The sequence below is a fragment of the Pinus tabuliformis genome, chromosome 6 (genome assembly GCF_031772625.1).
Source record: "Pinus tabuliformis cultivar Carrire ecotype Pingquan chromosome 6, CPIR1, whole genome shotgun sequence".
Classification (NCBI taxonomy): domain Eukaryota; kingdom Viridiplantae; phylum Streptophyta; class Pinopsida; order Pinales; family Pinaceae; genus Pinus; species Pinus tabuliformis.
Window position 1 is genome coordinate 1777286357 of NC_142292.1, and position 10703 is coordinate 1777297059.

Sequence of the window (10703 nt, forward strand, 5' to 3'; positions counted from 1 at the left end):
AATTGTTGATCTGCTAATCGTTGATCTGCCGATCACCGATATCGTTGATTAAATCTGGACCATTGATCTGCTTCTAATCCGACGACTGAGATTGCATCGCATATCGCAATCGCTGCAGCCCGGGGGTTCTACCTTTGGCATCCACCGACACCGATCACATGACTTAAGCCCTGATGTCACAGATAGCATGCCTACGACTCCAATTAATCGGAGATCGCTGATCAGGGGTTCTAAAGGCCCGGCCTTAAGTCTGCCCTTTGGACTCCTCCAATTGCGATTTACCTTATAAGGCTTTAAAACCCATTTTTAGAGGAAATGCATCCTTTTTCAAAGGAACCAAGGCAAACTCTTTTCGCAATAACTTCATCATCCAGACTCGGATTGGAGTGTCATTCACACCGTTGGAATCAGGGCGATGAGCACTTCGATCTAATCCTAGGTTGAAATCATTCTAAACACTTTGATTTTTTAGCGTTCATAAACCTTCTTTGTCCTGTGTGTCTTCTTGGAGCCACCTGGATCAACTGTAGATCAACAGATTATGCAATATACTAAAACACAATACAAGATCTACTTCTACAACACTTTGCAGAAGCTTAATCGAATTGAGCAAGATCAAGAGAACACATATAACTAAGAATGAGAAATCAATCACAAATAACACAAAAGAAATAACCCAAGGAAAGCCTCATCCTAAAACCCCAAACTCTGTATTATCATACAAGTGGAAATCTTGTTCAAGTTATAAAAAGAATAAGCTCTTAAGCTATCCTACTCTCTCTACAATCAAACAAATACTGCTCATAGACAGTCAAAGGCTCTCACAACCTTCTCCTCTACCCTCCAAGCCTCCTATTTCCTTGCACAGTTTTTCTTGGGGTCCAGTGCTTCCACTTGTGTGAATTCCCACCTCACACTACTCACTTGGCTCAGAAATAAATGTACAAACCTGAAGGAGATAATTCCTTCTGCATGGATGAGTTTCCTATATAGGAAAATTCCTCCAACTGATAGTACACTGTCCCTTCCTCTGATCTCAACTGGGTCTCTGACTGAACTAACATGCATGAGTTATTTATGAGAGAATATTCAGTTATCTAGAGAGCAAAAGTTACATGCATGCAAGCATTAACTATCTGAACTCACAATTAATTCAACAAGCTGTTTGAATTAATCTAACTGGACTTGACTTAGTTAACTGAGCTAACTAATTACAACTCATCCTTATCTCTTTAACTGATGGATAAATTCCTCAATTAATGGAGAAACTGTTGCATTTCTTCACATAGACTTCATGTTTGATTTTCTCCAACTAATTAACTCAAGATGAATTAATTAATTATTTTACAAATAGCTGCTAAGATCAAATTCGAATTTTACTTCTCAATTTTAGTTCAGGGACTAACTAAAATTGGAATCTATCCCGAAATGCTATTTATAGCAATGCTATTTTTAGCACTTCCATTTTTCATTCCTTGTTGCTATGTCCAACACTGGTACCCAAACTGCTATTTATAGCAGTGCTATTTTTATCACTTCTATTTTTAGCATTTCTTGTTGCCATTTTCAACACTCCCTGTCAATAAGAAAGACATTCAGCTTGAACCTGATCCTGAACCTTTGGAATGTTCTGCATGTAACACTTCTCCCAAGTGTTGTTGCTCCAACAACTCTAGAAACAAAAAAAAAACTCCCAACTGACCTCTTTGTTGGGCTAGAAACATCCTCTAATGTTGAAGCTTCCTCTGCCGCTCCATCCACATTTGTCTCTACCCACTCAGCCAGTCCTGCTACTCCTCGTTAAGGCTCCCGTAGCAAGGTCTAATCAAAGAGGTTGGGTACCTCAATGATCCTGCCCCTAGTCCAGCCTTCTTGGGACTATCACTCCACATTGCCCCACCTCCTACTTGGAGGTATGGATGCATGTGATCCCTCTGCCAAATTTGCTCGAAATTTCACCCTACTGGAGGTCTCTGCTTGAGTGGATGCCTCCACTCAATCTCCCCTCTGCTTCTACAGTTGTGACTACCCCACAACCTCCTGAAGCTACTTCACCAATTGTGGCTCCTCCACAATTGTCTGAGACTTCTTCCGGCATTGCATGTTGAGAGGTAATGTACTCTCCCTCTCAAGCATCAAGTCTCCATCAGCTGCCTTGCTCCTCAAGGCTTTGCATGCATCTTGAACCGCAAGAGCATACAAGTTCTTGACTCATGAACCAATCTGCTTCACCTGTCTCGTGGTGATGTGTCGAAGGAAAACCTTTCCCTTACTGAAGACTACATCATAGCCCTTGTCTTCTAGCATGGCAATCGACACCAAATTTTTCTTTAGTCCTGATACATACTTGACATCGGTTAAGGTAATGCGAACTCCATGCTCTCTCTGAAAAATAATCGTGCCTACACCTGAGACACTATACTTTTCAACATTACCCATTGCTATGAGTATATGGAGATCTTTCTCCTCCAAGGTACTGAACAAAACCTTGTCATCGGTCATGTGGAAAGAAGCTCCACTGTCAAGAAACCAACCACTTCCCACCATGGATGAAACCATGCATGCAAAACGTGTGAAATCCAACTCGAACTGTGAGGCTGGTGCCTCATCTTCTGATCCTTCCACAGATCCCTTCTTGGATTTCCTCAGTGGACAATTTGTAGCAAAATGGCCCACTTCATGACAACAAAAGCATCACACTTTCAATTTGTCAAACTTCTTCCCTCCATGGAAAGAATTGGATTTGGGATGAGAATCCTTCTCCTTCCCTTTATTTGTCTTACTTTCTAAGGCGCAATTTTCTTCATCTTCCTTGGATGAAGAATATCCATCTCTGGTGCTTCTCTGTATCTCCCCCTGCATCAGATCTGACCAAAGTTTTTCCCAATCTGGCAGTTTTTCTCTTCCATTAACCGAGTCTTGGTAGCCATGCCAACTCTTAGGAAGACTAAGGAGAGCATGGCTCACCATGTCATCATCGGCTGTCATGATTTCTACACTTCCAAGCTCATCCCTGCAGGTGGTGAGATTGTTCAGATATGTAGAGATCGTGTCGCCTTTTCACACTTGATTTTCCGAAGCTTGTCTTTCAGTGCCAACTTCCTCTTATCGTTGTTGTTCTAATATAGATCATTCAATGTCTTCCACATTGAAAATGGTGTCTCCTTCCCATGGAGACTTGAGACAATATGGTCTTGAACTCCCTCCAGAAGAATCCTCCTCGCTCTAGCCACACATTTCTTCCATTCCGCCAATTCTTGGGCATTAGTTGCTGCTAGCTTGCGGACTTCTTGATCAATGAAGTCCTTCAAACCGTTGTCCTCTAATACCACTTCCATGCGATCCTTCTAGGCTATATAATTTGAGCTGCCATCAAGGGCATACTCGAGTCTTAAACCGCTGAATGCCATTGGTGAAATTGAGATGTGATAAGAACATGATTTCTATATTCAGGAACCACAAACTTCAAACTTCTCCCTTCTTGTATATGTTCTTCACCTTGATCACCTTTGCTCCAATACCATGTATAAATTCCCACTGTAGATCAACAGATTACACAATATACTAAAACACAATACAAGATCTACTTCTACAACACTTTGTGGAAGCTTAATCGAATTGAGCAAGATCAAGAGAACACATATAACTGAGAATGAGAAATCAATCACACATAACACAGAAGAAATAACCCAGGGAAAGCCTCAACCTAAAACCCCAATCTCTGTATTATCATACAAGTGGAAATCTTGTTCAAGTTACAAAAAGAATCAGCTCTCAAGCTATCTTGCTCTCTCTGCAATCAAACAAATACTGCTCATAGACAGTCAAAGGCTCTCACAACCTTCTCCTCTGCCCTCCAAGCCTCCTATTTCCTTGCAAAGTTTTTCCTGGGGTCCAGTGCTTCCACTTGTGTGAATTCCCACCTCACAATGCTAACTCGGCTAAAAAATAACTGCACAAACCTAAAGGAGATAATTCCTTCTGCATGGATGAGTTTCCTATATAGGAAAATTCCTCCAACTGATAGTACATTGTTCCTTCCTCTGATCTCAACTCGGTCTCTGACTGAACCGACATGCATGAGTTATTTATGAGAGAATATTCAGTTATCTAGAGAGCAGAAGTTACATGCATGCAAGCATTAACTAACTGAACTCACAATTAATTCAACAAACTGTTTGAATTAATCTAACTAGACTTGACTCAGTTAACTGAGCTAACTAATTACAACTCATCCTTATCTCTTTAATTGATGGATGAATTCCTCAATTAATGGAGAAACTGTTGCATGTCTTCACATAGACTTCATGTTTGATTTTCTCCAACTAATTAACTCAAGATGAATTAATTAATTATTTTACAAACAACTGCTAAGATCAAATTCGAATTTTACTTCTCAATTTTAGTTCAAGGACTAACTAAAATTGGAATCTATCCCGAAATGCTATTTATAGAAATGCTATTTTTAGCACTTCCATTTTTCATTCCTTGCTTCTATGTCCAACACTAGTACTCGAACTGCTATTTATAGCAGTGCTATTTTTAACACTTCTATTTTTAGCATTTCTTGTTGCCATTTTCAACCATTTGTAAATCATGTGTTGAAGTGATGATGTGTTTTCCATCAGTTGTTCAAGCAACAATGATAATGTTGGCCTTGTTTTCGTAGCTGGGGTATTGTGTCCATCTTGATGTAAACTTGATCATCGAGTATGTGTTATAAACTCATGGAAAATGTGGGATGCTTGGGTCATTCGTTGGTCATGAAATTCAAGCATGTAATTTGCAAAAAAATGTACTACAGGTTGCAGTGGTTGCAAGTGTCGACTCATCGCTTAAGGCTCCGAAGAACAAAGGTGAAGGAGATGGAAGAAAGACCTTTCTAGGACACTTGAGATGTAGACAAGGTACAAAGAAGTTGCAGATTATTTTTCATGCTTTTGGAGGACCAAAAGCTCCTTAGTGGGGAGGATTGATCTAGGTGGCTCTGGAGACACACATAGGACAAAGAGGGCTTATGGAAGCTCAAAATTCAAAGGGTCAGAATGCTTTCGAACCAAGATCAAAACATAGATCTTGTCATTCTGATCGTGATGGTGTGAACGGTTCGTCAATCCGAGCTTGTATGAGGGATAACGAGCCAGTCAAAGTTTTGGTTGACTTTTGCTCTCTGGGCAGGCTTAATGGAAACACAATTTGGAATTTTTCTGGCGGATGGAATCCGGCCAAATCCAGTTAGATTCCATGTGAATTTGTGACCTATTTAATTTGACTCCTTCGGTCAAATTTTGGAATTTTCGAAAAGGACTTATTATTAATAAAAATTAAAAATATATAAATGAGGTGGTGGGCCACCATCCCCACCACCCCAAACTATATTAACAAATTTTTTTTATTAAAAGGGTTGACAAGCCATGACCCCCGCCGACCCAACCGCACCAAACCTATTTACATAACAAAATTTAAATTTTATTTTGGCTCGGCGGCCATTACCCTATCGAGCCCTCCACCCTCCAACTGCACGTAACAACGTAAACTTAATATGGGGTGGGCGCGAGCCACCTCCAGTGGACCCGACCCACAACCCCAAAATAATTACCATATATATATGTCGAGGGTGGCAGGGCTCGAACCCGCCTGGCTGGGTGGTCGGCCCGCCTCCTAGGCACCCTCATACACTCCCCCATGTACCATGTCATATAACATGCCAACCGTCCGACAAATAAATGTGCTCCCATTTAATATGTGTTACAGAGGGTATGAGGTGGGCCGCCCAATGTAGACTCGACCCCCAAAACGAATTTGATTACATTTTTTTGTAAAACAAATGGTGTATTAAAATGGAGGGGTCAGGGTTCGACCACCTAATCTCCTCCTTATTATTCAAACTTTATACCAATTCGCCCAAATGGGCTTTTGAAAAACTCTGCCCAGAAATTTATATAAACCTCATTTTTCAGTGCACCCGGAGCGAGCATGGAGGAACCAGGAGCCTGCACGGAAATCAAGACATAAATTTTCAATTAATTTTTGTAGGTGGAACCATGAGCCCGAGAAAAACACAGGCGGAGCCATGATTGAGCAAAATTCTCAAGAGGGTGAAATTTTTGCAGTGTCCAAATTGGACAAATTTTATGTCGATCTTACACCTCTTAGGGACAGGAACCCGATGGCGCAATCAGTTCCCTGAACTAAGCAGCAGAATTGCAGAGGACCTGGAGGAGGGAATCTTTAAGGAATTTAGGGGGAATCTAAAGGATTCCTTAAGCCCCAAATTTCCACTTTCTCAGAATTCAAAAATTTGACAGTCGATTTTTCACTCTTCAACACCACAAATCTGATGGTGCATTCAAATTTTCCATTTACTCATTTCATTTTTCGGCCAATTTTCAAAGTGGAGTGCAAGTGTCAGCATTCATGTGCGAGCAATCATTTCCATGCAAGTCGATGCTGTGAGATCGATGGTACGAAAAATTTCAGCAACTTGACATCCTTTTCTTCATATGGCCCTTGGATGTGAGGTATATGCAGTGTGTTCATGCACTTCTTTTTTTTATGCATTGTGCTACAAAAATACATGTTTGATGTTTGATGTGGGATCTTTCTTTTTTACTTGTTTCATGATTCCTGCTTGATGTGATGTGGAATCATTTGTGGGATGTACTTGTTGTCATGATTTGTCATGTTTTATATTGAGATCCCTTTTTCATTATGTTGATGGGATACTCATGTGTCGCCATGTATGATTGCATTGAAATCCCTTTTATGCTATGTTGGTGGGATGTTCATTATCATCATGCATGAGTTTGTGTTATACTAATAGGAGTCCTTTTGACTGAGAGTTCCTGTAGCAAAACATCTATTGGAGCCACTCCTGCATGAGGGAATTTTCCTTGTATGATAGAAAAATCATCTCTTATGTACATCATCACTATTAATAGCACTTAATGCAGTAGCCTACACCATCTTGAAACCAGGGCCCGGAGATGTAGTCCCTCCTGGGCCAAATTCATTGCCAACGGCTTATGTTTTCATGTGCTGATGATTGCCATGTTCCTCTTCTTTACAACATGCAGATGTATTCATTTATGTTCTTTTAAAAATGCAATTTAACACATCACCAAAGTAAAAGGTCTTGGAAGGGTCCTTTGTCACACCCGATCCTGGATCAACCATGATCTAAAGTCTTCATGGAGCACCAAGATTCAAAATTCAAATTTGAAATGTAGGACTCTGTCTTGGCGACTATGGAAGTGTATTGTTTCAAGATTTGATGTTAGGATGTGACACATGAACTGTGACAGTAAGATGGAGGAGAGTCATTTGAAGGACGTAAGGGTTCAGAGGCCGAGGAACTACCATAAACTGAAAATGAAAAAAACTACAATCACCAAATTCCCAATTCATAAAACAGATACACTCTACCAAATAAATATATCTATGTACCTATTTATAATTACATCTATAAACAAAAAAATTAAAATTAAAAATATTTATTTATGTATATATATTACATGTATAAAGTTGGAGACAAGGTAACACGGACGAAATGGGTTTCTGGGCTCTGACGTGGCTGCAGGCGGGCAGGTGGCGAGCACGGCTTCCTGCACTTTCCCAAAAGCAGATCTGAATTAATCCGCAGTTAATTCGCAGTTAAACAGGGATTAATGTGAGCGCGGTCACCCTGTTTTTCCAACTGGACGACATCCGTCCCACCTTTCTCGGGAAACTAACTCCTGTCTGACGGTTTCGAAGGCAGTTTAGGTCAATGGAAGACATGGAGTATGAAGAGGAAGCGATCGACTATTCACAGGACCCGTATGAAGGTCAATCTATTTTCTGCGGCCGCGGTGTTAACCCTAGCTCTACTGAATTTGCACCTCCTCAACCGGCTAACTCTCTGGCTGCTACGCTCCCTGGATCCTCTTCGACGCCACTGCATTTTGATTCTCTTTCCCTGGTGTCCCGGGGCCTAGACATCCCCCCTCTATCCCCTAGCATGCTCAATCTTCTCACCACTATCACGCCTCCCTCCCCCAATTTCGATCCGCTCCCCTCTTTCAACCCGGTACCTCCCCTGAGAGTGCCTCATCCAGACTCGGCAAACCCTAACTTCCTCCCTTCAGGATGCTTCGACTCACCTGTTATTAACCCTAAAGCGGCGGTGCATCTGAAGGATTTGGGATCAGATCCATTAGCAGAGCACCCATCGGTGCCGAGAACTGGAAAGTGAAAGATCAAGTGCATGAAGAAATCCTCAAAGGATCTCACCATCACCTTCAGCAAAGATATTCCTATGGGTGAGGTGGTGGAAAGGGCCAACATAGTACTCGTTGGGCATGTGAGAGGGAGAGCTTACTCAGCAACCAGGCTCAAGAATTAGGTACAGGAGATATGGGGTGGTATTCTACAGGAGCTGCCGGAGGTACCTAGTCTGGCACGAGGATGGTTTTCCCTGCATTTTTCAAGAGCAAAATACACAGACCTGATCCTAGCCAAATATTGGCACATAGAGATGGCCCCAGTTCTCCTCAAGCACTAGTCTCCATTATTCGACCCGGAGAGGGAACAAATTGGGGCGGGACCTATCTGGGTATGTTTACCCGGTCTACCTCTACAATTCTGGTCTGAAGCGGTGTTTATCAGGATTGATAACGCCCTCAGAACATTTTTGGAATATGATAAGACTTATGTACAGTTAAAGAATCAGGCACTGGCAAGAATTATGGTGCATTTGGACACAAGGGAGGGTTTGGAAGAAAAGATCACTCTCAAGTGGAGGCATTACACCAGGATCCAGATATTGGATTATGATGGGGTACCGTTTCGTTGTAGAAGGTATCATAAGGTAGGGCATGTATTCAAAGAATTCCCTCTACTCTCGAAATCATCGCCCTCAGCTCATAAAGGAATTGCTCCAGTGGCGACTTCACAAGCCCCTATTTCGGCTTCGCGAAGTTGATCGTTGACTCACAAGGAGCTCAGTGTGGGAGGGACGTCGAAGGAGGCTGGAGAAGCAATCAGGATGCCCTCGCCACCTCTGACCTGGGCTCGGGCTGCTGCAGCTGCAGAGGTAGCTCGAAACTCGGGTACATTTTCTTCTTCCCCTTTGATATCTCCTACAATCTCTAATTTTGTTGTTGATCCTTTAGTAGCTTTTGTTTCTCTGGTTACTTGTTCCATTTCTCCCCCCCCCCCCCCCTGCCCATCAACGCTCCATCCTCTCCTTCGGTCCATTCCTCTTCACTTCCTTCTGAGGTAGAGGCTTCGTCATGCCAGATACTGCCTCATCCTTACAACCTGCAGTCAAGACCCTCTCAGGGAGACCCTGAAGATCATCAATGTATATGGTCCATGCCAGAGGAGGGAGGAATTCTGGCATAATTTTCTTGGTACAAACTTGACATCCATTGACCAGCTTATCATCGAGGGTGATCTCAACTTCTCAGTAGGATTCGGGATTTTCTTGGTACAAACTTGACATCCATTGACCAGCTTATCATCGAGGGTGATCTCAACTTCTCAGTAGGATTCGGGGAATCCTGGGGTTCACTCGCACAGATAGACCCCTTGTCCAATTTCTTTAAAGACATCCTGGAATAGCATCATTTGGCTGATATTCCCATGAACAAGCCGATGCCTACTTGGAGGAACCGGAGGATAGGAAAGGCTGCCCTGGCTAGGAGACTAGACAGATTCATGATCAAGATCCCCCTTCTCCAGAGACTGTCCAGATACAGACAATGGGTTGGGGCACGGGGAAAATCTGACCACTCCCCTATATATTTGGAAATTATGGGACCTGAAGCCAAGCCAAGGGCTCCATTTAAATTCAATCATATCTCGCTTCAAGATGAAGAATATATTAAGGTGATCAAAGACTACTGGGTGTCCCACCATATAACAAACCACAGGACAACAACAGAGGGTTTATGTCATAATCTCTCAAAGCTCAAACAACTAACCATGACTTGGGCCAAAGAGAAGAAGGTCAAATATGATCAGAAGATTCTGGACATAGAATCAGAGCTGGAAACCCTGATGGATGACAGGAATCTTGGATTTTCCTCAGCTGAAGGAAAAAACAGATTGATAGAGATTGAGATGCAGAAAGACAAGATCCTCAAGGAAAGGGAGGAGACATGGAGATTGAAGAGCAGGGCTGTATGGTTGAAGGCAGGAGATGACAATACCAGATTTTTCCAGAATTATGCAAAAGGGAGCAAGGTCACAAATACGATATGGAAGTTGCCCCTTCCCAATGGCGAATCGACCGATAATTTCCAAAAACTCTCCAGACTGGGTACTTCTCATTTTCAGAATTTATTCAAAGCTCCCCAAGAAGCCAACCTGACAGATATTATTCATGTGGCTGGTCTCTTTCCCCGGTTTGTAGGTGAAGAAGAAGCAATCGAACTAAGTGTGCCGGTTACCCTGGAGGAATTGGAGGGGGTACTGAAGTGGTTCAAGAAGTATAAAAGCTCGGGACCAGATGGGTGGTCTATTGAATTCTATTTGGCTTTCTACGACACAATGGCCTCGGACCTCCTCCAGGTCGTGGAGAAATGCTGCTCATCAGGATGGATGTACAATGCTATCAATACCACCTTCATAGCTTTTATTCCTAAGAGTGATTCCCCTAGCTCTTTTGACGAGTTCCGTCCCATATCTCTCTGTAATTGCCTCTATAAGAGTATTTCAAA